The following is a 27,198-nucleotide window of genomic DNA, read 5'->3' as shown; positions in this document are numbered from 1 at the left end:
AAAAGAAAAAAAAAATAAAAATCTATCTTGTGTTTATGTTGGATTTCAGTTTCACCTGGCAATTGTTAATTAATGAATAGCAAATGAGAAGACAAAACATGGTTGGTATTTTATAGCCATCCAAGCAACGACTCTACTAGCGTTCAGTAAATCATAGAATCACAGAATCACAGAATGGTTTAGGTTGGGATGGACCTTGAAGATCATACCTGCCATGGGCAGGGACACCTCCCACTAGACCAAGTTGCTCAAATGATACAGTCCATATGTATTTTAGTGAATATGGTACCTGAGAATTAAAATAACAGGTTCACTGGGTTGAGAAGCCAAAGGTCTCCACTGAACCACCTCACACACGCATCAACAAGGAGAACAAAACTATTTGCCTGCTAAAATCAAATAAAGCAAACCCCTCTGGGAAGTACAAAGGCAATTCTGCCCGAAAAGCCTTGGCATTTTTGCCAGGACTACAGCAAAGATTGGTAGCAAATGCCAGACACAGCGGTGCTCAACCTAACGTAGGTCTAGTCTATGCCTAGGCTTGAGCTCAGCAAGTTGCTTCACCACCGGTCCATGAAAGCCAACGCAGAAAGAGTGTTGCCTAATAACACGGGCCTAACACGTACCATGACATGGAAGTGGGTCTGCTCATCCAACTAGCCTTGCCTGACTTCTACAATGACCCACTGAAAAAAGTAATTACAAATTAGAAGAAAAAACCCCACACCTAGGCGAAAAGGATTGAGTTGTACATCCATCCATAGGATAAAAGCAACCGCTCCCATGTTTTTTCACAGGTGTGAGTACTGAACACAAATATGGGGAAACTGAGGCAGAGCTGCTCGTGACCTCCCGGAGATACCACAGACAATATTAGACGCCACTGGCTCTTCCATCTGATGTCCACGCTGCAGAAAACCCTTCCCAACAGCAGGATGCATTTGCACAGGTAGATCGAGGCCACCAAACTCATTTTTGTAATATATGAAATGTCACATTTTATGCAGATCTAGTTCTACTATTCGATTTAAAGTAGTACTGAATTACGGCCCATGCCCAGGAAACACTCCAGCGAAACTCCTTCGTTCAAACACGACTCTTCTAAATTAACACGGAGAGGACTATGTGCATGGCCACCATGGGATCCTCACTCTAAACGCCTGCCTGTACCTCAAGTTAATTTGCCCAAATATTATTTACTTACATGCCTTTCAGTGTGATTATGGTTCTCCCAGATAAGTAGAGACACTTAAATTTTCCGTTTCCTTTTAATTTCCAAATGTTTACACACTACACCCTGTTTACTGAACTGTTTACTAAAGCCAACGTTTGCTCCGCTTTATCAACCTCCTCCACAGTTCTTCAGAGTTTTACTCCATCACAGCTCGTTTCTGGGCTGTGAACAAACCGCTCCCTTCCCTCTTTGTCAAAACAAATATTCCCAACCACCCAAATCATCCACTTCACCCCGCAATGGAGCACCTCTAAACACAAACAGACCCTTTTTTTTCAAAATCACTACAACATACAAACACACACCCTCTGTGAGCTTTACTGCAGTTGTACTGTTGACTAATTGCTTGGACGATTTTTCATCAAACACCTAAATCTCCTTTCTAAAGTCAGCCACCGTGTAACTGCTCCATGTAACGTGGATTCTTTGATTTGGCTTGCTGTCCCTTGGCGCATTATTTTCATATTTATCTATACTAAGCTGCATTTTGAAGCCACTGACCAAATCACCTATGCCACCTACAGATCTACCTTTTTTGCCACTGCTTTCTGTCTCTCGTTGGAGCTGCTCTGTAGATCCAACCAGAAGTCGTTCAACCACATTCAACAGCCTCAGCCAAATCCATTACCCGTGTTACAAACAAGACAGGTTCCCAAACGAGCCTGTGTTAAACCATTCCCACCTCGGCGACTCAGCCACCCTCAGAATCTCAGTGCGTAAAAGCGTAAATTCGGTGCAGCTGAATTCCATACCCACATGCTCTTAACACTTATGTCAGTGTTTTGAGAGTCTAAGCTGAATTATAGACCTAAAACGGGCTGGTGGTGGCTCCGCTGAAGTATGGACACATCCCTGTGAGGATACGCTTTTATAGATTTACGCATGGGAAAAGCTGAAGGAGAAGTAGGTTAAGGGATTTGCCCTAAACCACCAAGTCTGTGACTGAATTGAGAGGACTGATTTACCCAACCAAATTTAACTAATAGATTTCGAAAAATCATTGCCGCTAAGAAGAATTGCTTGAGGTGTGAGAGGTCGGACTACCTAGGCGGGCTGTATCCCCCTGCCTGTCTTTAATCTCTTGGCCAATCATCCACTCAATGCACCATTTCTATTTCTGAAGACGTTTTCTTCTTGGTTTTCAGCCCTTATAAATCTGATCCGTCATTGCAGAATTTCTAATAATATTAGATAAAACTTCACCGATCTCCCTCTGGAATAAACTATTTAATATCCCTTATTTAAGACATGTGTGTGCAATCAATTCCGTGGTATTTACTTGTATTACACACACAGTATTCATCATCTTGACAATTTTTAAAAGTTTTAGAACACCATTTCACTTAACAGTTTTAAAAAAAAAAAAAGATTTATTTGATGGTTAACTTTGGACCAAGTTATCTGCATTAACTTCCATTGTTTTGGCATAAAGTAGTTCTGTATATTTTACTAACAACAGTGGAGACATGATAAAGGATGTAGGCAGAGAGCCATAAACAGCTCTCGCTGCAACCCGCAGTGCTCACGTAAAAGCATTAATTTTTCGGACTTTGATTGGAAGACGTCTCCGTGCTCAGCCACTTGGATTTTACTAAATAAAACCGTGTATAAAATGTTGTACCTGAATATAACAATTTTAACTGCGGAAAGACCATTGTAAATCATATGCAGTATAAACTTGTCCACATGATTGGAATGATATAATGGATATTGTAGTCCCTAACCGCCAGCTAATGTTCTTTATGACACTTGAATAAATGACCTGAAAATAAACTAATAACAACACAAAATCTTCTAAACCTGTTCACGTGCATTTCCCAAACACATGGTGGAGAAAGACAATGTCTAGTTAGCACATTTTTTGTCTTTATATTTTCTCCAGAACATTTTTGCTATTCTTTTCTTCCTCTTCCAAACTCACATTAATTCTTCTTTTTTACCGCCTTCCAGACAGAGTCATCACTCCATCCAGTACCTGCCCAGATCTTGGCCATTTATAACCATCAAGAGCTTGCAGAATTTCTACATCACCATCCAGAAGTGTATAACCTGGAGAAAAAACAAGCGTTCCAGTATTTTATTTGGAGCCAGTGTCTACTCCCAGAAAGATCATCAAAGTTTTTTTTAATCCTCGTCTATATTTCAGAAGATGCAACCTCAGAGAGGCCAGTTATGGAACAGCAGACCCGGGGCAGGAGCAGACATAGGCTTAAAAGACTAGATATAAGGAAGAAATTTTTTACGCTGAGGGTGGTGAGGCACTGGCCCAGGTTGCCCAGAGCGGTGGGAGATGCCCCATCCCTGGCAACATTCCAGGTCAGGTTGGACGGGGCTCTGAGCAAACTGACCCAGTTGGAGTTGTCCCCGCTCGTGGCATTGGGTTGGATCAGATGCCCTTTAAAGGTCCCTTCCAACCCAAACCGTTCTTTGATTCTAAAAAAAAAAGCTGGAGAGCTACCGCAGCAGATAGGCAGGATTTAGTTACCGAGAAGGATGCGCCCTTTTTCTCAACCTTAGTTACAACACGCACTAGTCACGTAAGACAAATGCCATAGCAGTCTATTTTTAATACAGGAGCAGAATTTTATTGTTATTACTAATTTGTGGTAGTGAAGTTTTGTACATGTGCAACTTTCCAGAAAAAAATTATCACCGAAGCATACAAATATTAACACTTTCAACACATTCCATAAGGTACTGCCCCTTATATTTAAAAAACACATGGAAAATATTTTACTTTTATGCGTAACTCATATGTATTTAAACACTGAAAGTTCAGAACAAACAGTGAGAGACTCAGATATCTAATTTTAGTATCACGACTTGTTTTCAAAACTTTCAAAACTGTTTTTCTTCTATTTATTCAGACTTTTGAGGATCCTGGATACATTTAACAGTCAATTTTAAAACTTCATGAAGACTTTAAAAAGAGTAAGGCTTAAAAAATTTTGCTTTTTGCATACTAGCTATAGCTGTTTTAGTTGAAAAAATGGGTTAAAAATTAAACTAAGGTCACATATATTAAAAATTCCGTATACTAGAAGTCAGAGTTTCAATCGAAATATTTGCCATTTTGAATAATAGATTTTTTTTTTAAACTCCCCAATCTATATTTTATATATTTTCTTTTCATTTATGCCATGAAACCCCGCTCGGAGGAAACCCATGTACTTTCCCCCGAAGCAGACATGTGCGTTTTTCCCTTTGGTACCGTGTTGCCATGTTACAGCGTATGCGTTTATTCACAGCGCTTCATTTGCCCTAATGAAAAATTACTTACGGGATTTGGTTTCTTTTCGCTGCACTAAGAGTCACTTTGTGCACCATTTTATTAAGAACAACAACAACAAAAAGGATGGACGGGCCACAGTGTCACTGCTCGATGAATAGAAACCCTATTAGAAAGACTAACCGGAGTGCTGGTTTAGGTTCGATCGAAGTTCTGCGTGTTGTACGGTGGTTTGCATAGTTGTTCTCGATGAGCCCGGATAATTTGTGAGAATGGATATAAGCTAAAAAAAAATCCTGAATTGATAAAAAACTGCCCCTTCTGTAACCTTATTTACATTTGCAAGCAAAGTTAAAGATCGTTCTGAAAGTGCCATGGATTTTCTTTTTTTTTTTTTTAAATTACATAGCCATTAAAAAGTTTAAAAACAACAAAGGGAGATAGTTACGATCAGATCTATTTCGAAGCCTTCCCCAGGCCTTGGGGCTGGAGCGCACGCGTTTCAGAGCTGCCACGTTTCCTTCATCACCGATGCGCCATCACAGCATAACTCACAATTTAACAAACTCACTGTCTGAGAATGTCCTTTGTCTTTCTTTAAACAGGACCGCAATTGTCTCTTCGCTAACTGTGATATTTTTAGGAGAATTTATGTGACCTAAAACACCACAGAGGTTCGTGGAGAGCTTCTGTGATTCTAATACCTGGAGTTCATTTGGCTTATTATGGTTGTGATGGACAGTCATTTTTGTCTTTGCCATAACTGGGAAGTTCCACTTTTGCACTCTCTGCTTATTTGAATTTATCCGGGGCTTCTTTGAACTTATCCTGTTCCCATGCTGAATTTATTCTCGCAATTACTACAAATATATGCAAAACTATACAACCGCGCACACGTGTTACTGGCCAAGCACCCTACAAACACCAAAGCTGCACGGATACCTCTGAGCTTTTTCACAAGTCAGAATTCTGTCCACTCTGTTCTAAGGCAAAAACAAAAAAAAAAAAGGCTGTGAAAGCAGTTCTCTGGAGGCCAAACTAGAACAGACAGCAACTCCTTTAGTATATAATTGGTTTTCATATTTATATATAAATTTATACATCTATATTTTTTATATTTAAAGTTACGAATCACCTGCTGGCAGTAAAACCGCTGCATTTGTATTTACCTCCTTCTCAAAAGATTGCAACAAACGACAAAACTGGGAGGCTCGTCTCAGTTCAGTGATTTTTCTCTTGATTTTTTTTTTTACTCCGCAACTACTGTCACATTTTGCTCTACAGCAAAAAAAAAAAAAAAAAGAAGCGTTGCTGAGTGTGATCAGGTGTCCCAAAGCTGTGCTACAGTTCAAACCTCAAAGCTCAAAAGAAGATTCCCCATATTTAGGGAATTTGATATTAGGGTTTATTGAAGTTGTCACATACTTTCGGGGATCTAATTTCACTTTCTCATCTTTAGCGATGGTTGTAATTCTTCATTCAGAAGAGAGAAGAGATTACTTGTCAGCGGTAATCTCTAACACAGATAATGCCATATAAATATTAGGGGCTTATAAGCATGGACAAGGATTAGGAGCAAAGACAGAGAACAGAAAGAAAACTGAACAGAGCCAAGATTAAGCACTGGGAAGGGCACGGCAAAAGAAAGTACAAGGTCTGCAGCTGAGCTTGTCCTCCCACAGTAGAAGATATGTTTTCCTGGGTAGAACAAGTAGGGTTTGCACAGACCTGTTTGTGACCTGCAAAATATAGAAGTATGGAAGTATTTGAGATGTAATCATTTTTCCCTGTCATTATCTTCTCTCGTCTTCTCTTTTCCCCGACACAGGAGAAATACAGAATAGTCTCAGGGAATCACTGAGGTCTGAAGGTCTCTGGTCTGACCTTCTGCTCAAAGCCCAACCCAGTTGGACCAGGTTGCTCAGAGCCTCGTCCAGCCAAGTTTTAACTATCATCAAGGGCAAGGATGAAGAAGACCTCCTTCTGACAAATCAGTTGGAATATTGCTGGTTTGGCAACAATTTAGCTGAATGCAACAACCCCTGTTGCTCCGGCGCTGCGCTTGGCTAGCAGCCAGGACCCAGAGATGCTCCTGAAGAAAAGAGGCTGCAGCCAGATCAACCACAGGCAGCTGGTTTCGACTCAAGGGGTAACTTGGTCCACCGGAGTGGGGAAGGAAGATGAGACAGGCAGGAGAGGAGATATGTCAACAGTAAAGAGCGCAGAAGAGAAACAGGATAACTCTCAGAATCCTCAAACCATAACTTCCACCTATTTTTCCGGATAATTTCTGAGCAAAATCCCACAATATCTAGTATCCATATTTGATACTGCCAAAAATTCCCACTTTGACTTAGCTTTTCTTTCCAATCTAGTTTCACGCTGATTCAACAACGCTCATAGCAGTTTATTCTTTAAGATGCCATATCTGTACCTCCAAATAAGGAGGATGGTCAAACCAACTTTCTCCCCAATATTACAGTTGAATTTCTAACATTGAGATTACTGCTCAAGATGCGCTGCAAAGCCGACGTTCCAGATGACCAGGAGTTTAACTAAAGCGTTCTTCAACTCTTATTCCCCAAAATACCCAGAGAGGTACTACCTTCCAAAACACACGCCTGCAGCGAAACTACGCAAAGCAGGAGCGAAAGCAGGTGAAACTCCTCCAAAGCAAATGTATCCCCCAAAGTCAAAGCTTTCCTGGTTTTGAGTCTTCTGTGCTGCTGCTGCTCTCGTTGGACATCATTTCAGCCAAAAGGACGTCTAGCCTAATCCAGTACTTGCTGGATTATTGCATTTTGTTACATATTTACTCCTGACAAATGACTTCAACAATATCTTAAGCGCTTTAAGTCAGCAAAAAAAAAAATCTCAGATAGTGATTACTGTGCATTTTAATACCAGAAAGGAGACTCTGGACCCACTGAAGTCAAAAGCAAAGCTCTCTGACCTCAAGAGAGACAGAGTTTGACCCTAAATATGTTATTTCTGAATTGACACCTTCAATTCTCCGAAATCCTTTAACACTAAATGTAAGAATCTGTGCAGTTACAATTTCTAAGAACGTCATTCTCAGCAACGAAATGGTGATAATTTAAAAACTCGCAGAAAGATGGTAATGAACTATAATACATATTTTATAACGCAGATGAAAATAACTTGTGCATTATTTTGCTCAAGATATGAAAACATGAATTAATTGATAGTTCCGAAAAAAACAAAGTCATTTTCTCTGTAATTAAACATCATGACTGTGTAGATCTGCTACACCGACACTGCAAGGTAACAGCTACACTTTTGGAGGACTAAGAGTCACCTTGATGACAACGGCCAGAAATTTAGGAATTGTTGATTAAAGTTCTGGTTCTGCAGAAGTTCAAAAGAATGAATCACACCATGGGGAAAAAAGTTAGGCTTCTGAGAATTGCAAGGTTTTTAAGGTTTTTTAGGATCCTAAAGGATTGGTCATGTTTATTAGTGCTTACTTAAACAGAAAAACAACAGCTCAGCTCTCCAGTGCTTATTTAGAAAATGCAAATTTCACATATAGCTCCAAACACTACAGTATCTCTTCTTGCTAAACAGAATTGGAAATGGGTGTTTGAAAACCGATATCACACCTTAAATGATCCTGTCTTTTATTTCTTTTCTTTTCTTTTTTTTTTTTTTAATTAAAACTAATACCAGGATCCTGTAACATATAATTTCCTGTTTTTTGGAAATCCTTCTAATCAGTATATATAGGATGGATGTCCCCTTTAAACAGGCTGTTTTCTAACATACGCAATGCAGAAGGGAGTGCTATCATAACACTTCAATAGTTAAGTGACTTTATGAGAAAAATACTTCCAAATGTTTCCTAAAACCTTCCAAACCGCACCAAAGAACATTATCGTAATATTATGTTTCCCTATGGCCTCCAATATTTAAGCTTGCTATTCTCGAAATGATACTTGGATGAAAAATGTAAGTTTATGTAATGTATAAATTGTTCCTAGAAGAAAAGTCGCCTTTAAATTTACACTGCATGGATGTCAGATATTTTACATTTCCAATGGCCTTTCCGTATTAATTGTACAAATAGCATGCCAGTGCTTTGGGCTGCACGTGAAGAGTCCGTATTTTAAAACTGAACGGTCACTGTGTGATCTTATTCATAGCAAATACTGAACGCAATAACTGTCTGAACCGATTACGTATCGAGTTACCCTTAATAGATATCCATATTTCTTGCACAGTATACATAAGCCATATAAACTGTATACCATATATCAATAACATATTCCAGCGAATCCACCATCAAAGAGTTCGTTTATAGTAGGTTTTCATTTGACTCAGGGTTGTAATGTTCTGTGCAAGCATAAGCTAACCATTGCAGTGATTTTGCCAGCAAGCTGCTTTTTGGCAGATTATTGGCAGGACGTATTGGCAACAAACTAGTGCAACTAAGCCCTTCTTATAACTTACAGGTAAATAATGATTTTAATAAATTTATGTAAAATGTTCCACTTGCTGACATCTGTTTTTGATAACTCACTCCACCGCGCAAACGCAAACCTCTGTGCCTTTCTCAAGAAAACACATATTTCACCTTAATTATTTAACACTTTCTCAGGTACCCCAAGAAAGGAATAAGCAACGTGAAAGAAATACTTTCACTTGGAGGTTTAACTGGAGAAAGCTTTATCTGAAAAAGCTAGAGAAATTAATTAAAAATAATAATTGCACGCACACCAAAAAAAAAAAAAAAATCCAAACCACATTTTGTCATCAATACAACATCCAAGAAAAACTGGGCTGGACCGTGGGTAATGCAGAGACTCTGACCTGCATTTGAAAATGTGTTACTATATTAGATTTATTTGCACTTCTTTTGCACTACCGCTGAAGTTTCACCGTGTACGCAGCTGTAGCTCGGCTGGGCAGTGGGGTTTAGAGGAAACTCTGAGTTTTAATCCCAGCTTTGCCAGTGGGTCAGTGTCTCATTGTCCAAACACCAGAAGTCTCTCTCCAACTCTAGAACGACAACGGCAGTAGTGTTCTGTCCTAAACAGATCAAGTTTTTGTCAGAAAGCTCTAAAAACATTATGACTTCTAGTAGCAGGGTCATCAAAGGGGAAAAAAAAAATCCAAACAACCAAACAACCAAAACCCCAAAACCTTGGACTTCCTTTTTTCCTTTTGTGGTATAAATCAGGATGACAGTGACGCTGATTTAAGATTGCTGAGCATCTGCCCTTCAGCATGCGGGTACCAAAAGTTTCCTCGGGGAGCCTGCACCACCCAATCCCTGGAAAACACAGGTGGCCCATCACTGAGCTACCGAGGCTATTAAAGACTGTAAAACAAAAGGAGGAATATGCATTTTTTTTGTTGGGAAAAAGGAGAGAACAGTATCAACACAAATGGCACTGTTACCCTTATACACTTTGAGCTGGCAGTTACCAGCTTGGTGACATACCTGCACGTGGACAGCAGGAAGGATGGTGCCCACCCCGTAAGGAGACACAGATGTGAACGACTTGAGCTAACACCCGCTCGTAGTGGGACAGTCTCAAGCATTACTGCACCAAAGAAGTACACGAGGATGATCCGAGGGCTGGAGCACCTCTGCTATGAGGAGAGGCTGAGAGAGTCGGGGTTGTTCAGCCTGGAGAAGAGAAGGCTCCGGGGAGATCTTATTGCGGCCTTCCAGTATCTGAAGGGCACCTACAAGAAGGCTGAAGAGGGACTTTTTACTTGGGCATGTAGTGATAGGACAAAGGGGAATGGCTTCAAACTGGAAGAGGGGAGATTTAGATTAGATATTAGGAAGAAATTTTTCACAATGAGGGTGATGAGACATTGGAATGAATGAGAAGCTGTGGCTGCCCCATCCCTGGAGGTGTTCAAGGCCAGGCTGGACAACCTGGGCTGGTGGGAGGTGTCCTTGCCTATGGCAGGGGGGTTGGAACTCGATGATCTTCAAGATCCCTTCCAACCTAAACCATTCTATGATCCTATGATTAAAAAATAAAATAAAATAAAATAAAATAAAATAAAATAAAATAAAAACAAAACCAAAACAGAGACCTTGGAGATGCAAAGAGCTTGACCATGATTGTTCAGCCCTGTGCTTTGCTTCTACAACTCTGAATGTTGTTCACATAGATACACCCCAAATGATCATGGAGAGCAGTACTCTCAGTACAGTACTTTGAGGCTTCTATTGAAATAGGTCAAAAAGGTGAAAGAAAGACCAGCACATCATTTGAAGGCAAATGACAAAAGCAAAATAAAAGCATTTAATAACATCAAGGAGAAATTCCTTCAGTTCTTCCCTCCTTCTAAGTCCAAGCCACCACTTCTCAGGACACCAATTCCCCAACCTGCTGTGCTCAACGTGGTGACAACTACTGCCAGCTGCCCCCGCGCTCCTCACGTCCTTCACCCCGAATGCTCACAGCAACACGTTCGGTCTGTTGAACACATAACCGTAATTAAGGGAAGCTTAAAAGGTTCGACATAGCGAACGGCCATGTCTGTTCTGCTTGTGGATACATCTCAAAGTTCTATTAAATAACTTTTGTATCGGGTAATGAGTAGAGAACAATTATTAAGCATCAGATTTTATTTGTGCCCAATCCAGCTTAGAATTTGCTCGCTCTTTTGGAGCATTGATTCACTTATGGAGTCAGCAGTTTAAGATTTTGTAAGGCTTGGCAACACGGTTAAAACCCAGCGAATTCTTCTTGAGATCTATTGGACGCGCTGGTAAAACTCGCTGTTGCTGCAGCGGACGCACTTTTAATTTGATCTGTTTCAAGGATTCGGTATCCTTCCAGCGCGTTAGAAACCTAAGGGCATATATTTGTATTGTTTAAAGGCAGGAAATTCTGTGAACTGAAATGAGAACATATCCCTTTTGCCTTTATGGACTTTTGTTATTTTCTCTTCCTTTTGGGGTTTTGGAAACAAAACCAGTGAAAGCTGAAAGTTTGAACAATAGCGAATTACTTTCAAGGAAAAAAAAAAAAAAAAAAAAGTAAAATACTAAGCATACTTCTATAACTTTGTTCATACACTTTGTATATATGTAAATTGGACTTACCCAGGCATCAGAAAATACTATTTGCAGCAGGGCCTTAGACTGTAACAGGATCATACTGGTTTTGTCATAAAAGACTGTGGACTTTTCTGTTTTACTTTATTATTATTCCTTTACTACCTTGTATTAACTTGTACCCCACTGACTCCACGACAGAGCCGATTTGTTTCACGCTAACCACAGAACCGGGGCAAGCGCGGTTTTACTGCAGGGAAAAACCTACAAGTTTTTGTAGCTCTTTCACTTTAACTCCTTGTCCGAAGAGTCCCACATCCCTCTTTTAATTGACGCAAAAGGCAGGTTGGAATTCTGGGACCATTGACACTGCACAGACTTAGGAAATGAAAACTGGTGAAAGATGAAGGGGGAATCATATTCTGCTAAAATTAAGAGTTGGACAGATCACAGCATCCCAGACTGGTGAGGGCTGGAAGGGCCCTCTGGAGCTCCCCCAGTCCCACCCCCTCCCAGAGGAGGGGCACCTCCAGCAGTGGCACAGGACACGTCCAGGCGGGTTTGGAATGGCTCCAGAGTGGGAGACTCCCCCCCTCTCTGGGCAGCTGTGCCAGTGCTCTGCCACCCGCACAGGAGAGAAGTCCCTCCTCAGGTTGAGATGGAGCTTTCTATGTTCAAGTTTGTGCCCATTCCCTCTTGTCCTGTCACTGGGCACCACTGGAAGAAGACTGTTCCCATCCCCCCGGCACCCTCCCTTTAAGGATTTATAAGCATTGATAAGATCCCCCCTCAGTCTTCTCTTCTCCAGACTAAAATGCCCCAAGTCCCTCAGACTCTACTCATCAGAGAGATGCTCCAATCCCCTCATCATCTCTGTAGCCCTTTGCTGGACCCTCTCCAGCAGATCCCTGTCCTTCTTGAACTGGGGAGCCCAGAACTGGACGCAGTGCCCCAGATGTGACCTCATCAGGGAAGAGTAGAGGGGGAGGATGACCTCCCTCGACCTGCTGGCCACACTCTTCTTGATGCTCCCCAGGATGCCATTGGCCTTCTTGGCCACAGGGGCACATTGCTGCCTCATGGGCATCCTGTTGTCCACCAGGACTGCCAGGTCCCTTTCCACAGAGCTGCTGTCCAGCAGATACTGGATTTTAGACAACTACAGCGGCAACCTTTCTTACAGCAGTTCTGGACTAATTAGCAGAAGGACTGGAGGCAGAGTGGCTGCGTTAGCACGGAGACCTTATCTCAGCAGGATGCCTTCCTTCATCCTCGTGCCGTACCACCCAAATACATCCACGCTGCTTTTGGGACTCAAACTCGCTTGGCTAGGGCAAAGCACCTTTATTGCACATAATGAATTATACTGTACCGCTTTATAAGAACAGGGTTATAGATTATAGCCACGGGTATGGCTCTCTGGAAAACTCCTGCCTCATGACAGACTACAGAGCTCCAACTGAGCCCCCAACAAAACACGCTGGAGGACAGCTCAGGTACGGGAACCTCAACTGCTGCCATTTCAGCAAGAGCCTAAACACTTACCCAGCGGTGTTCCTTGCATACGGCGTACAACAAGCTGACTGCTCCCATCTAATAAGCTTAATAGCTAAATATAAATTACAGTGGGAGGCAAAGCTTGAAAGAGACATTCGACACCCAAGACACCGCTTGGCCACTGGACCTCTCCTAGCTAGTGTTTCTCCACACTCGCTAATCCCTCTTCCTGGGCAGCAGCAATCACGACGTCGGTGAACTGCAGGACTTGGGTTTAGTTGCTTTCATTTGGCACAGCGCTTCGTGCCCATCTCATCTACTCTTGGAGGTTACGACAACTGAAGCAGGGATCACAATGAGATGCCATCAATCATCACGATAAACACAGCACAGCTGTTTCCATGCAGTGGAAGCCGTTGGTGGAGAAGAATCTCAGTAAGAGACTTGAAAGAGCACAAAGAAGAGGCTTTACTTTAAGTGCTCGCAATAATGCCTTCCAAAGACGCGCTCCCGACCACCAACCTCAGGGAATAAAGAGCTGACAGGTGCTCATGTGGATTATCTGTCTTGTAGATATCTACAGAAAAGCAAAGGGGATCCATAACCACCAGCTGTAATACTTCTACGGTCTTTCCTGCAGAGGTGGGCAACGACGAGGAAGGCTTGGTTCCCACACCAGACATCACATGGTACATCACCCTCCTGATGGAAAAAGTGGGGATCCAAAACCTAGCTCCTACAGCAACAGCAATTACCCCAACTGTTCTTGGGGTCACGTACCTGTGCATTCTTTTATTCAGAATACACTAATTTAACAGTTTTGCCCAAGTGGTCAAAGAACAACTAACGTTATTTTTTTGACACGCAGCGGCATACAAATGTTTATCTCGTATATTCGACACACATACGCACAACTGACCATAAGCCATCAGTTTACAGCTCCCGCTTACCTTATTCTTGGTTCTGCTAAAAATGTAGTTAAAGACTCTTGGGGCAAAAACTACAACTAAGTTCATGAACCACACAAAAAATTGGCTGTGACACCGTTTATTAAAAGTTATGCTATACTAGAAGGTCCAACTAAAAGGAGCAGATGCACTGTGTGCCGGGTTGTAGCTGCAGACAGAATTTTTGGTGCCAAGATCAAAAGAACAAGGTGTTCACATAAACGGCATTTTATTTTGATCCTATTATTCTATATGAGCTCGAGGAGAGATCAAAGGAAAAAGTACCCAGGTTTCACTATTAACACTTAACATAGCTCCAGTCGGAAAATCTTTTCCAGATTGCTAGGGCAATTCAAAGCCCGGCACATTTTTGTTGTTCAGTTGGGTAATATACCTGAAGGCACGCTTTTGATTCCTTAACCACCTTTTCCATTGTGGAAAATTGCTTCTGAGATAGATATATATATATATACACATACATATAAAATTTCCGTTATTTTCATTTTTATGACGCAACCCCCAGACGCCCTAGCTTTGGGAACTACACTGTTTCGGGTTGTACCCGCTACCCCAGAGAGACAGGCTGCCCTGAAGTACCGACGGTATATTAGTGACTGCGCACAACTGTCGGGAAATTCAATACCGTCGGAGTCGAGCACTGAAGTCTGGTTCAGCCCCTGCCAGTGGCAGTTCCACTGGAAGCAAAGCATACCAGCTTCAACCCAGTATGTAAACAAACCTAATGGGCCTTTAAAATATGTAAAGGTCCCTCCTGATAGCTGGCAAGAATAAATGTGCTTTAATACGTTGTATTGCTTATTATGACATTATCCAGGACTACTACTATTAATTAACGGTTCTATTGCCTCTCTTAGTACCCAGCGATGTTGCATAAAGAAAAAAATAATAGCGTATTGTATTTCTTACCAAGCCAAAGTACGCTAACAAATGTTAACATTCACGCTTTCTTCGAATGTAAGCTTCTCATTGATGATTCAGTACTTTTGGGCAGTCATTTCAGACTTTCACTTCCAGCGAATTTCTTTGACATACTCAGACGGCAGAAATCTGTTAATAAACAGGTATAGCTTTATCAGACTGCCTTTGGGAAAACCAGCAATCTAGCATTCTTAAGGAAAAGAAAGAAATAAAAAAGCGCATACGGCCTTCTTCCCTGCCTCGCCTCCCCCTCCCCGCTCGCTATTAAAGCATTCGCGTTACAAAGTCGTTCCGAAGCTTATTGTAAATGCCAAAAAGCGGGCACCGCTCCCACACGAGCTGCCTCAGCTCTGGCCCACCACCTTGAACGGATTCATTTCACCCAACTCCGTTCCAGGAGGGGTTTGCGGGGGCTTTGCTTTGGGGTTGAGGGTTGGTTTCTGACTTGACTTTCCTCTAATAACAGCAGGGTGTACGTCGGCGAGGAGACGGGAAGTCGTGACTCTGGGAACTTGCAGAGTCAGCGCTAAATCCACGTAGGTGCGCTGTGGCCTCGGGTGAACATTACAATTACGGGTTAAACGAGACAAAACGTTTCATGCACAGTCAGAATATGTTCGTATTACACAGAGCAGCCAGCTGGCGATAAATCCAAGGAGTAAGCTGGAAAGCTTTAGAGTTTAAATGGATGAATACAGATATAAATGGAAGAACAGTGGTTTGTCGCCATACGAATGGCTTTTAACTGAAAAGAGTGGAGTGCTTTGACGAGGGTTTTCCAAAAAGAGTAACCTTGTTGAGATGGAAAAAAAAGAAGTATGGTGATTGGGACATTCCATATATCTGTATTTCCTATTTTGTTTTGAGACAGAGAAGTCCGTTCAGCACGTCTGAACAATTATAACATGGCTCTACATACAGGTGTTCCTAACGAACAGGGACACAGGTTCTTAATAATACCTCTGCAGCTGATGACCCGCAAACAGGATTACTCTATTAATTTATTTCAGATTCAAATTATCACGAGCTGAACTGTGAGAAGCCACGAACAATTTTTCTTGCCGTATTTCGAGCTCTAAGTAACATATGCTACAGCCTTCTCTACTCTCCATACAGGAATCACTGAACCTATGGCCAACGGTCCTATCTGTGCGCAAAACCACCAGAGCACCTCGAGGCTGCGAAACCAAGACCTTCCTGGCAAGGCACCAAGGATGAGAGAGGCATTTCTGAGACTTTCCTCTCTTTTTGTGAAGTATGACAACTAGCAGAACCTTCTGGAATACAGACCCAGGAAACGTCCAAATAGGTTTTCATAAATGGAACCAACCCCAGTATCAGCTAAACTTTAAAGATATAAAAGAACTTCACATGCATGACCTATGTTTATATTAATTTATGTATTATATATACATGTGTATACATAAGCATAGAAACATAGAATATCAGGTTGGAAGGGACCTCAAGGATCATCTGGTCCAACCTGTCTTGGCAAAAGAAGTAATAATTTTTACAAAACTTTTTTTGATGTTTAAAAGTGGCTGTAAGCTCAGGGTTTTGATGTGCTCACTGTTGATAGAATCAGATGGAAACTGTAGGAAGACTGATAACGACTTTGCTCCCCAAAACCTTTCTCCTATATCTCTGAACTGACTGAATGGGAACGGAGAGGGAAAGAACAAAGATTTGCTGTTCTTTACAGTCACGCAACGAAAGTGTAGGTTAAGTACAGGAAATATTTGCAGATTTCAGATATTTTGTGGACCTTTGTTGCTTTTCCTTGCATTCAGATCTAATCTCAGCCCCAGCACAGAGCTGGACTTTCATGTTCTGCGGTCCTTCACTAATAGAAAACCCAACCCACTGGGACACTTAAGCCAAAGTGGACTCAAGACACAGATTTTAACTTCAGCGTTTTGTGGGCATTTATTCATGCTAACACATTAAGGAAAAAATGTTTCAGCAAGAAGAGAAGGCTTAAAATTATACTGCTGAATAAAATTAATAAAAATATTTTAAGTATATTGCTAGCAGAACGTGCCTACAGACCGGAAAGACATAGCTATAACTTTTAGAAGAAGTTTGGATAGACAATTTGATGTTCCCCATCAAGTATCTCACAATCGGGTGATCTTTAAGCCCCATGGGTATGAAAATACTGAGGGTTTATTTAAAAAAAAAAATAATCTGATACCAATTATGTATATACCTCCAACTCACTCAAGTTACCATTAATAGCTACTAGAATATTTTTAGAAGGTCCTTCAAACAGAAGGGTAGTATTCTCACTACAATTTTGAACAAGCAATAAATTGTGCTTCGTTCTTTAGCTTCAATCAAGCATCAATTTTGGATTATTTGTCTGAAGTCAGAATTCTTAAAATAAGCCAGTTTTTTATAGAATCAATTTCTGGGGGGAAAAAAAAAAATAACATCCCTCCACAATGAGTGTAATCAGCTGTTCTAATGTAACTGGCTCTGATTTGGAGGTAAGGTACACTATCGTATATATAAGGATCTTGATTAATTCAAGAGCTGTTCCATCAGTACTCGCGTCAATAAGCATAAACACCTCAATGTTGTTTTAATTTCTTTCTGCCTTTTTTTTTTTAAATTTCTTTATGCTTTTTTATTTATTTATCACCTTTGGTTCTGAGACACTTTTTTTGTACTAAGATCAGTATTTCATCTTGCACATCTTTTCCTGTTGTCTCCGTTACCCAGACCCTTTTTCCCTTTCCTCTCCAAATCAAATATTTTCTGAGTTCGGGAAGACACTGCATCCTCGTTATAGTACACATATTGTGCTCTTCCAGGACATGCAGAAAGACTATTGCACTGGTCATATGAAATGCTGAGCACTTTCTTATCAGACTGGCTAAAAAGGAGTTTGAGCACGCGCAGCACGATGCGGGAGAAGGGTTCATAGCCTGATGGACAACTCACATATCACATTTGTCAATCAGCAATATTTGGCATCGAAAATAGTTCTGAATACGAATAAGAAAATAACTGGCTGTCACATATTCAAAAGCGTTATATGCCAAAACAGTGTTAGGGAAATTTCCAGCTCTCATAAGAGCATTCAGCTCATTCTTGATGGATCAGCTGTACCTTTGGGTGCTTTCTGGAAGCACACTCCTCTTTTTCCTTTATTGTCCTTTGTGAAAAAAAAAAAAACAGGAGATGAAATTCTCACCAGAAAGTAGTACCGCCATTAACCTCTAAGTACCGTGGATTTTGGTAAACAGTGAGATCACTGGAAATCTTGGCTTCTGTATGTGAATTAGCGGAGAATAATGGGACTGAGCAAAAAAATTGTGGACTATGTTCATCAATACGTGCCTTTTATGTAAACTAGATTGTTAATTGAAAACCAGTTTTCAGAGTCTCTTAAGAGGCAATCACCTTAAGATTCATCAAAGCACTGTTTTGTTGTGGTGCTTTTAATGGGGGTTGTGCTCCTTTGGGCGTTCAGAAAATTGCTCGGAGCAGAGACTGCTGCAGCCAAAGGCTTTGGGGTTCGTGTCCCCTTCCCTGGAGATTTGAGTCCCCTTCCCTGGAGATTTGAGTCCCCTTCTCTGGAGATTTTCAAGACCCGCCTGGATGCAGTCCTGAGTAATGTGCTCTAGGCAATCCTGCTTTAGCAGGAGAGTTGGACTAGATGATCTCTAGAGGTCCCTTCCAACTCTGATAATTCTGTGATTCTGTGATTCTGTGATTCTGTGTCTCAGAGTCCGTCTCTCCCGCTGCAGGACAGTGCTGGCAAGGTGAGGAGCACCCATGGCTCTCCTCGCCCTGTCACCCGTCAGCGAGTGACACGCGCGGTTCCCTGCCCGATGGCACCCAACCACAGCGGGAGCAGGGAGATGTGCACCAGCAGCAAATGGACCTGGCTAAAAGGTGGGAAGATATTGGGACAACGGGTGCTGCTGAGGCTTGAGATGAGGGCAGGTGACAGCCTGCAGCACCCATGGATGAAGAACAGACCTGGTGGTAACATGACCTACTTAAGCAGGACCGTGCGGTTGACGCAGTTGCACAAGGTCGGACAAGGCAGTAGGAACCACGATGGCTGGAGCTGGCTCACCAGCCACTGCATTAGGTCACAGTCCCCAAAATAACAGAATTTCAGCTCCCTTTTCTCAGCTGATCATCACCATGCCCCTCATTTTCAATCCTTTCTTTTCTCTACACTGTCTCGTTTACCTGTGGCTTTCCCGGATTGTTATTTCTACTAAAGCTATCCCCACGAGCTACCTGGAGCAAAGTCTTCATGAACAATTTGGGGGTTTCTCTATATGCCTCTCCTTAAACTATTCCTTAATTTACTTGTTCGGTGCCTAGCAATGACTCATCAAAAAAAATAAATCTCATAAAAATAACACAGTGATAGCTATCAAAGGTGAAAATCCGCAATTATTTAGCCCACAATCAGCCTGAAAACATCTTCAAACAGCATATAGAGAAAAGCTCTGTATTTATCTACACATGTATTTCTTTAACATTTTGATAATTTATTTCAGCAAGAATGATCAACTTAAATTTTTCAGTGTCTTCAAGGACATTATTTCATGCATTTGCATAAAAGGCAGAAAAATATATATAAATGTTTAAAAAGCAGCCAGGAATAAACGCAAGAGTTTTTGTGGAAATAGTGCAGCTAAATTTAAAATACCAAGCACTCAAATTACAGCTGACATTTGGTCCGAGCGGCTTCTGAATTTGCACCTATGAACAATAAAAAACCCAAACCCACCGGTTCCGAAGGAGAGAGATTATTTCCTTTGCCCTATTTTACCACAGAGCAGTTATTTTCTCTTTCTACCAGATCTGACAGCCGCTCGAACGCGCTGGTTCTGCTGCACACTAAACTAGAAATACAATCCCCACTTGGAAACTCCTCTCAAAAACATTTTCTTCTGTCAGTTCTCAGTAACTTCATTCAATAACAAGCGTGACTATTGAACTTTTAAAGTATCAATGTTCGGTCATCTTCCCAAGTTTACATATTGCAGCTGCAGGGAAGAAAGATGCTGAAAGACTGTGATCTCTCCCCGTAGTTTAGACGCTTATCAAACCCTTTTGTGATATTTAATTGGCACTGCTTTCTCCTCCTTCGTTTCCAAATGGATGATTCACAGACTCGGGTCTTCCAGGAACCAACCACTTTAGCTATTCTCTGCATTTCCTTCCACTCTTCCTCGGCCGCAGCCAGCCCTCTGCTTGACCTTAAATAAATGTTCAACTGGAGAGTCTCAGCTAAAATGCACATTAAGCTTCTGAGAAGAGATTTCTTCACTTTCTTATTCAGTAATAACGCAACGTGTAGTCTGGTGCTCTACCCCGAGTTATACACAGGATGTTCACCACCGATTAACGCAGAACTAGAGGGGTAGAGTCCACATCGGGTACACTTCATTATAGAATCATAGAATGGTTTAGGTTGGAGGGGACATTGAAGATCATCGAGTTCCAACCCCCCTGCCATAGGCAGCGACACCTCCCACCAGACCAGGTTGCCCAAGGCCACCTCCAGCCTGGCCTTGAACACCTCCAGGGATGGGGCCTCAACAGCCTCTCTGGGCAACCTGTGCCAGGGCCTCACCACCCTCACAGGGAAAAACTTCTTCCTAATGTTCAATCCGAACCTGCCCTCTTCCAGTTTGAAGCCATTCCCCCTCGTCCTATTGCTACTTACCCCAGTAAAAAGTCCTTCCCCAGCTATCTCCAGTATTATCTGTTAATTTCAAGTCACAACTTGCAAAAAAACTAGATCAGCAACCCAACAGTTCACTAAAAGAGAGAAAACCAACTCATCAGCCAGTCATCCTGCACCACCCACCGCACTCGCACTTCTCCCCCCAACTCTTCTGTGGTGCTCCCAGATGACCTCCCACCTTCACCATATGGACACAAGAAGCCTCATTGGTGCTGAGGTCGGTTCGACCACTCGCATCCATTTAGGCTATCTGCATACATTTAACCACCTTCTTGAAAAGTATCTCACTGTATGGCTGGAGCCACATTTCTATGGATACAGGCAATGCTAAGCGAAACTCATCGTCAGATATGGTCCTAAGAAAGAAGGAATGCAGCTTCTAAAGCATTTAAGTCTGTAAAGTCTTGTTACTTGTATTAAGTAAATTCTAGGTGCACATTTGAATTCCGTGAGCCTGCAAAACCTACCAGTACATCCATGAGACTATCCTGAACATCCATCCAGATGAGAAGCTGTGCTTTGTTTTGTTACACGTGCATCAGGCGGTCACACAGGCAGCGAACTTTCACAAACAAGGTTTTGGGGAAAAACAATACAGGTTTTGCACTAGAATAAGAAAAAGGAGGCTGAAGAAAATGCCCACCTCTCAGAAGACACTAAGCATCTTACAGACAAAAGCAAAGAGCAGAAAGGGCAGTGACAAATGGCACGGTCGCTCCAGCAGAAACACAGGGAAAAGCTTCGTATGTTCTCAGCTGCTGACTGAGGGTCACATCAGGACCCAGGAGGAAGCAACAGAGGACCGAGATGGCTATTTCAAAAGTCTGCAGTCCTTCTGTGCTAAATTTATACTTAGATGCTTAGAGTGAAAAGTGTAACTGACTTCCTGAGTTAACACCATCGGGGAAAAAAAAACCAACAACAACGAACAAATGGAAATCCAGCGTCTGGGAGTCAACACGAATATTGAAATTTCTGAATCAGCCACATGAATGAAAAGGGCTGAAGTTACACCCAAGGAACACGCAGGTGATCTTTACAACACAGAAAAGCACCTTGGAATATTTTCCTGCAATTACTGTATCTCATTCTCCCAGCAGCACCTGCCCTCAAACCACTGTTAGACTTAATGATTTTAAAGGGGTTTTCCAACCTAAAAGATTCTACGATTCACCCATCCAACCCGTGACATTGGAGCCCTTCCAGAACACACACTAGGAAGGGATTATTAAACCATAAAGGTTCAAAAAAAAAGCCTTCTATCCAACAATTATCCAGGAGAATACTCCACTCTCTCAAATGACACCCTAGTCATAGGCATCACCCATCGCTTCCAGCTAAGACCACTGCAGTGGGATTGAGTGCGCCCTCAGCAAGTCTGCCGATGATACCAAGCTGTGTGGTCAGGCAGACACGCTGGAGGGGGGGGATGCCATCCAGAGGGACCTGGACAGGTTGGAAAGGTGGGCCCAAGCCAACCTCATGCAGTTCAACAAGGCCAAGTGCAAGGTCCTACTTCTGGGTCGGGGCAATCCCAAGCACAAATACAGGCTCGGCGGGGAATGGCTGGAGAGCAGCCCTGAGGAGAAGGACCTGGAGGTGTTGGCTGACAAGAAGCTCAACATGAGCCAGCAGTGTGCCATCGCAGCCCAGAAGGCCAACCGTATCCTGGGCTGCATCAGAAGAAGTGTGGCCAGCAGGTTCAAAAGCCACCTAAGCTTCTTAACCCATTTCTGTCACAAGTGGCAGAAGTAACTCCTGGTTGTGTATCATTTCAAAGTGGCTTCAGTGCCACCACTAAGGACCTCTTGCCTAATGGCCAAGCCAGATGCAGGAAGCCCTCCGGTCCCACCTCTGCTACCTCCCAGCTACGGCTGTTTTCAGCAGTCCCTTGACTCCTCTGTCCAAAATAACTGGTTATTTTGCCCTGTTGCCAAGACCAGTGGTACCTGACCTACTCCTGCGGCTTCGTGATTTTACTGTAGCCCAACCAATAGCAACAATAAAATATTTTTTAAATTTTTTTTACAGATCAAAAAACCATTAAAAAATCTGGGCTTTTCTTAAAAAACAAAAACAAAAAAAGTTTCTCCTAGGTACAGTGTTTACAAAGAGTAACAGAAAATGCTATTTTTAAAATTCTGGGAATGCAGTCCTTAACTCAAAATAGTTCCAGAATTATTCGCCATTTGTTATCCATTACAATTCAGAACCAGTGTCTAACTTGGAAATTTAGTACGTTTACTCGGAGTTTTATAGTATACTAAACGGTTTCATTACTTTTTACAGGAAGTAATACAGAATTATTTGTAGATTCAGTAATGGAACCAGCAAGCCAATGAGCTTCCATTTCTGAAGTTCCCTAGTTTTCCCGAAATAATAAAAATACATCAAGACAGCAGCAAGAAAGCAAGTGGACAGTTCTCTACAGCATCTCAACAATAAACCAGCAGAACCGTGATACTTCACCGGAATGTTCAAAACCGAAATTGAATGGCAGCATGATTGCAGTGGTTCCAGTTATGTTAATTAGGCTGAATTCATGGTTCATTGATGCTGCAATTATGCTGCAAAGAAATGCTGCAAGCATGCCATCTCCTCCTCCTGCAGCCTGCTGAGTATGCGGCCGTTATTCTTCTTGTGGCAAAAAAGACTTTCTAAAGAGAAATGTGGGAGTCACATTTACGATGGTCACATCTTTGCGACCGTACGGTTTGCGAAGACGGGGTTAGATGAGCGCGCTTTGATATTTTCTTCTTTTTCAGATTTAATAGGAAAAATGGCTTTCCAAGTTCATTGGCCGTTTTTTAAAGCATGCTTTATTTGGCCAATTTGCATGCTGAGCATACAAATTATAAGCCTTATTAGCCCCATTTCAACCACAGGGTAAGTAAAGGAGGTGAAGAGTTTTGCCCAAAGTTATGTCACTCTTCAGTGGAAAGAGAACCTAAACATCTCCCACCTTCTTTTAATGGCCCCTCCTGATTGACCGTTGCGGACAGGATGCACGCACCGCCCAAAATGCAAAACTCTCTGCTGTGAAAGATGGTTTAAGTAAGTGACAGGTTTAGTTTTCGGTGTTTCCCTCCACCCAGGGCTGCAGCCTGTGTATTGGTAGGAAGGAGGTCTGCAGTGACTCATGCCATGTTCTGCCAGGTTGTCAGGAGCTTGATTTCTCTGATCTTCAGAAGACGGCAATTGCGTCCAAAAAAATCAAGCAAATAATGACTTTGTGATACGAGAAAGCAATCAAACCATCAATGAAAAATTTATTTTTTAACCCAAGGTATAATTAAAACTATATGCTTGTGGTGGAGAAATTTTGCTATTATTTTATTTGCATTTACCTCAGTAACGAACTACTGTTAAGTGTTCAAGTTCAGGAACTACTGTCAAGTGTTCCTGATAACTGAAAATATGTGAAATATAACTACAGACATCCATACACGATGAACATTAACTTAATACCTTTATATCAATTTTGAAATTAAGATTTATTTTTAATAAACTATAATATTGCCAGATTTGGTCCAAGAAAATTGAGCGCAGTGCTTAATTCATCGATGTCAGACTTCTAACATTACTATTTCCTTACACTCCAAGAATTTTTTTGGTTAGTGGAGCCTTTGTTGCCTGTTCCTTGGCAATAATAGGTGAAGAAAGCCTTCACGGTACTGAAGGAATAAAGCAGGAGAAGACTACAGCAGAATACTTCAACTGGTATTCGCCAGTCCCTTATATTGACGTGCACCGAGGGTTTCAGCGAGGCATTCTACGGAATAAAGAGGGGCAAATGGGCATTATACTCTCAACTGTCTGAGAGAAGACACGCGATGAGCTGAATACGTTGGTCTGCAACGAGAGGGAAATACTTTAATATGGTAGCCGTTCCTTCTCTAAATGGGTAAGGCACTCTTGCTCTTCAACAGAAGTTATCAAAGCTTTCCAGTTTTTACTGGGTTGAGGAGGCAGCGATGGAGGGAGATGATTTCTCAAGCAAGCAGTCAGTCTGTTGTTTGTGTTTTGTTTTGGTTTTTTTTTTTTTTTTTAAGAATGGCTCTATTTTAAAAAACAGCCCCTTCAGAAAACACATCTTCCAACGCTTTTATTCTCAAAGAAACATTATGTGGAATCAGGTGTCTAAACAGCAGCTACGTCAATGCGTACCTCCGAAGAACTAAGTATCCTTAGAGCCTAATTTCCAGGTCCACAATTGACTTAAGCGCTTCGAAGTTCAAGTCTCATTAAAAAGCAATGGCGCTTAAGCACTTAATTTATGAAAAAAAGAAAAATTTAAGCAGGTCTCGAAAAAAAATTTGATACCAGCCACTTCAAAGCCAGCTCTCCGAACTCTGGGATGATTGAGTTTCCATAATACAATTAGGGTTGTAACGGAGCTGGATTGAAAGCCGGGTTCAGCTTTCAAACGATCTCCCCAAAACAGTTGCAGATGATGTGCATTTCGGCTTTCTGATCCTCAGGTGACACAAGCAGGAGCGGTACTGGTGAGGTACGCCTTAGAAAGGGAAGGCAATACTCTAACTAGAAATAACCATCTTTTCCACAGATGAATGGACATCCATAACAATTTAATCTAACGAGACATCCAGCTTACATGCCCATTTAAAAAATGATAATGGCACTTGTCTGGCAGGTTTGTTCCTCGATGCTTCATTCAACGGCTATTCCAGTTCTTTTGCTTTTTTGCCACTAATATCACAGGTCTTTTTTTCAGATTAAATCTACCAGCAGTCCTCACCCAAGCCACAGCTTCAATTAATACCCAATTTGAGTCTTAACACGGGGAATTTGTTCATTGATTGAGCTTTGGATCTGGCTTTTACGATGAGTTTTGTAACGTTCTTAAGACGAGGAACCTAAACCAGTTTGACCCTGTAACCAGTCACTGTATAAACTGAAATCTGAAAGCACATCAGGAATAATAGGAATATTTACCAGGCACTAAATAATTTCAGTTTGAGACATAATTTGTGCTTTATGTAAAAGCATGACAAAAAAAAAAAAAAACCCACCCAGTTTTCTGATATATAATTAGCCCAGCAGATCTGGTTTGCAATCTACTCTGCCTACTTGAGCTGGAGTTTAAATACAACACAGAAAACGATGTCAAGTCCGCCGGACAGGAACGGATGCGTTCCAAGAGTTTTACAATTCTCACCTGAAAGCATTACTGGGGATAGGAGGGAAACTAATATTAAATACACCATTAAGGGGAAAAATTATTTCAAATCAATGCAGCACGATGAGACACGAGTCTACTGTTTCTCAATTTCTTTTTTTCTAACGCACACGGAGGAGACAGTAGGGTAGCGAATGGCCAAGGTTCAAATACAGGACATAAACTGGATGAAATCAGAAACAGTGTAAGTCTGAAGAAAAGCTCAAAACCCTGAAGAACATGAGCAGAGCCTACAGTTTGAATTCATTACTGACTTCACACCAACCTTTTCTTGAAAGTAGGTAAAGGTGGTATACTGCTAAATTCTACTAACGTTACAGAACTTAAATATTTCTTTGAAAGCAATGCTCGCCGAATCCGCTCCCAAACCAAAACCAAGGGCTACTTTAGTTTCTCTCGCAAGTAAAGCAGTAAAGTAATATTGTAAAGCATAAAGTGGCTATTTTATTGGTAACAAAAAGATGGTCTAATGCCTAATGAACGCCTGCCGCTCACGAACGGAAAAGTTACGGAACATAATAAAAACACTTTTACCAATTCATTAGGTAGGCAAAACTCAGTTTTACAACCCAGGCTAACAACCTGTCACTACCGGGGCTCTTTAAGCGTTCAGAGAAAGCCTGAATTGGTCCACAAAGGAGGAGGCAGACTCAGAGGTGCCTTAAGCACCCAGTTCCCAGAGCCCTTCTAACTGCAAACACCCGCCGCACTTTTATTGAGTTTAGTCTGACAAAGCGTTTGGTCCAGTACACATTATTGGTCAGACCACCAACATCCACCGAGTCCAGCGCAGCATCCCCGACAGCCCATCTTTACCTCTAACACTCATTCTCCCTTGACAACGCCAAGAATGATTCCTCTATTACCTGCAATGATTTATTGAAAAGGCTTTAAAACGTCCGGGGCTCCACAATCCAGACCGAAGGAAGATGGTCAATGGAGGCGATTGCATCTTAAAACGATAGATCATCCACTACTGACAGCTTTTATATTTCTCACTCGAAAAAAAAAAAAAAAAAAGCCCTTGTCTACATATGTATACATAATACACTTGAAATATGTAAGGCGAATATAAAGACTGAGGGTTTAAACCCTCAGTTTATCAGCTCTACAGGCCCAATTTTGCAATCAACTAAACCTACAGTACATTTTCATCAAGTGCTGCAAATCAGCAAAATATTAAATGAATCTTGAAAAAATGATTATGAATCCACAGTTCTGTTTGACTGTATAATTCTATTTAAGATTAAAATTACTATCATAAAAAGGCCACTTTCTGAATGTAATTCCACAAAAACATCATCACAAAAGCTTTTACTGCTATTTATGTCAGAATGTATTTTAAACAGTTCTAATCATTTACCTTTGTGGACACTTAATTAAAA

At 41.6% G+C, this 27,198-nt stretch overlaps 1 protein-coding gene across 1 annotated transcript in view; it reads right to left on the bottom strand.

Moving 5' to 3' along the window:
• Positions 1-27,198, bottom strand: part of GTDC1 (glycosyltransferase like domain containing 1) — a 159,138-nt gene that overhangs the window by 39,095 nt on the left and 92,845 nt on the right. The window lies entirely within an intron of this gene.

Source organism: Vanellus vanellus (assembly GCF_965231255.1).
Source record: "Vanellus vanellus genome assembly, chromosome: 5".
NCBI lineage: Eukaryota > Metazoa > Chordata > Aves > Charadriiformes > Charadriidae > Vanellus > Vanellus vanellus.
The sequence above is the reverse complement of the archived record's forward strand: the minus strand, read 5'-3'. Positions and strand labels throughout refer to the sequence as shown.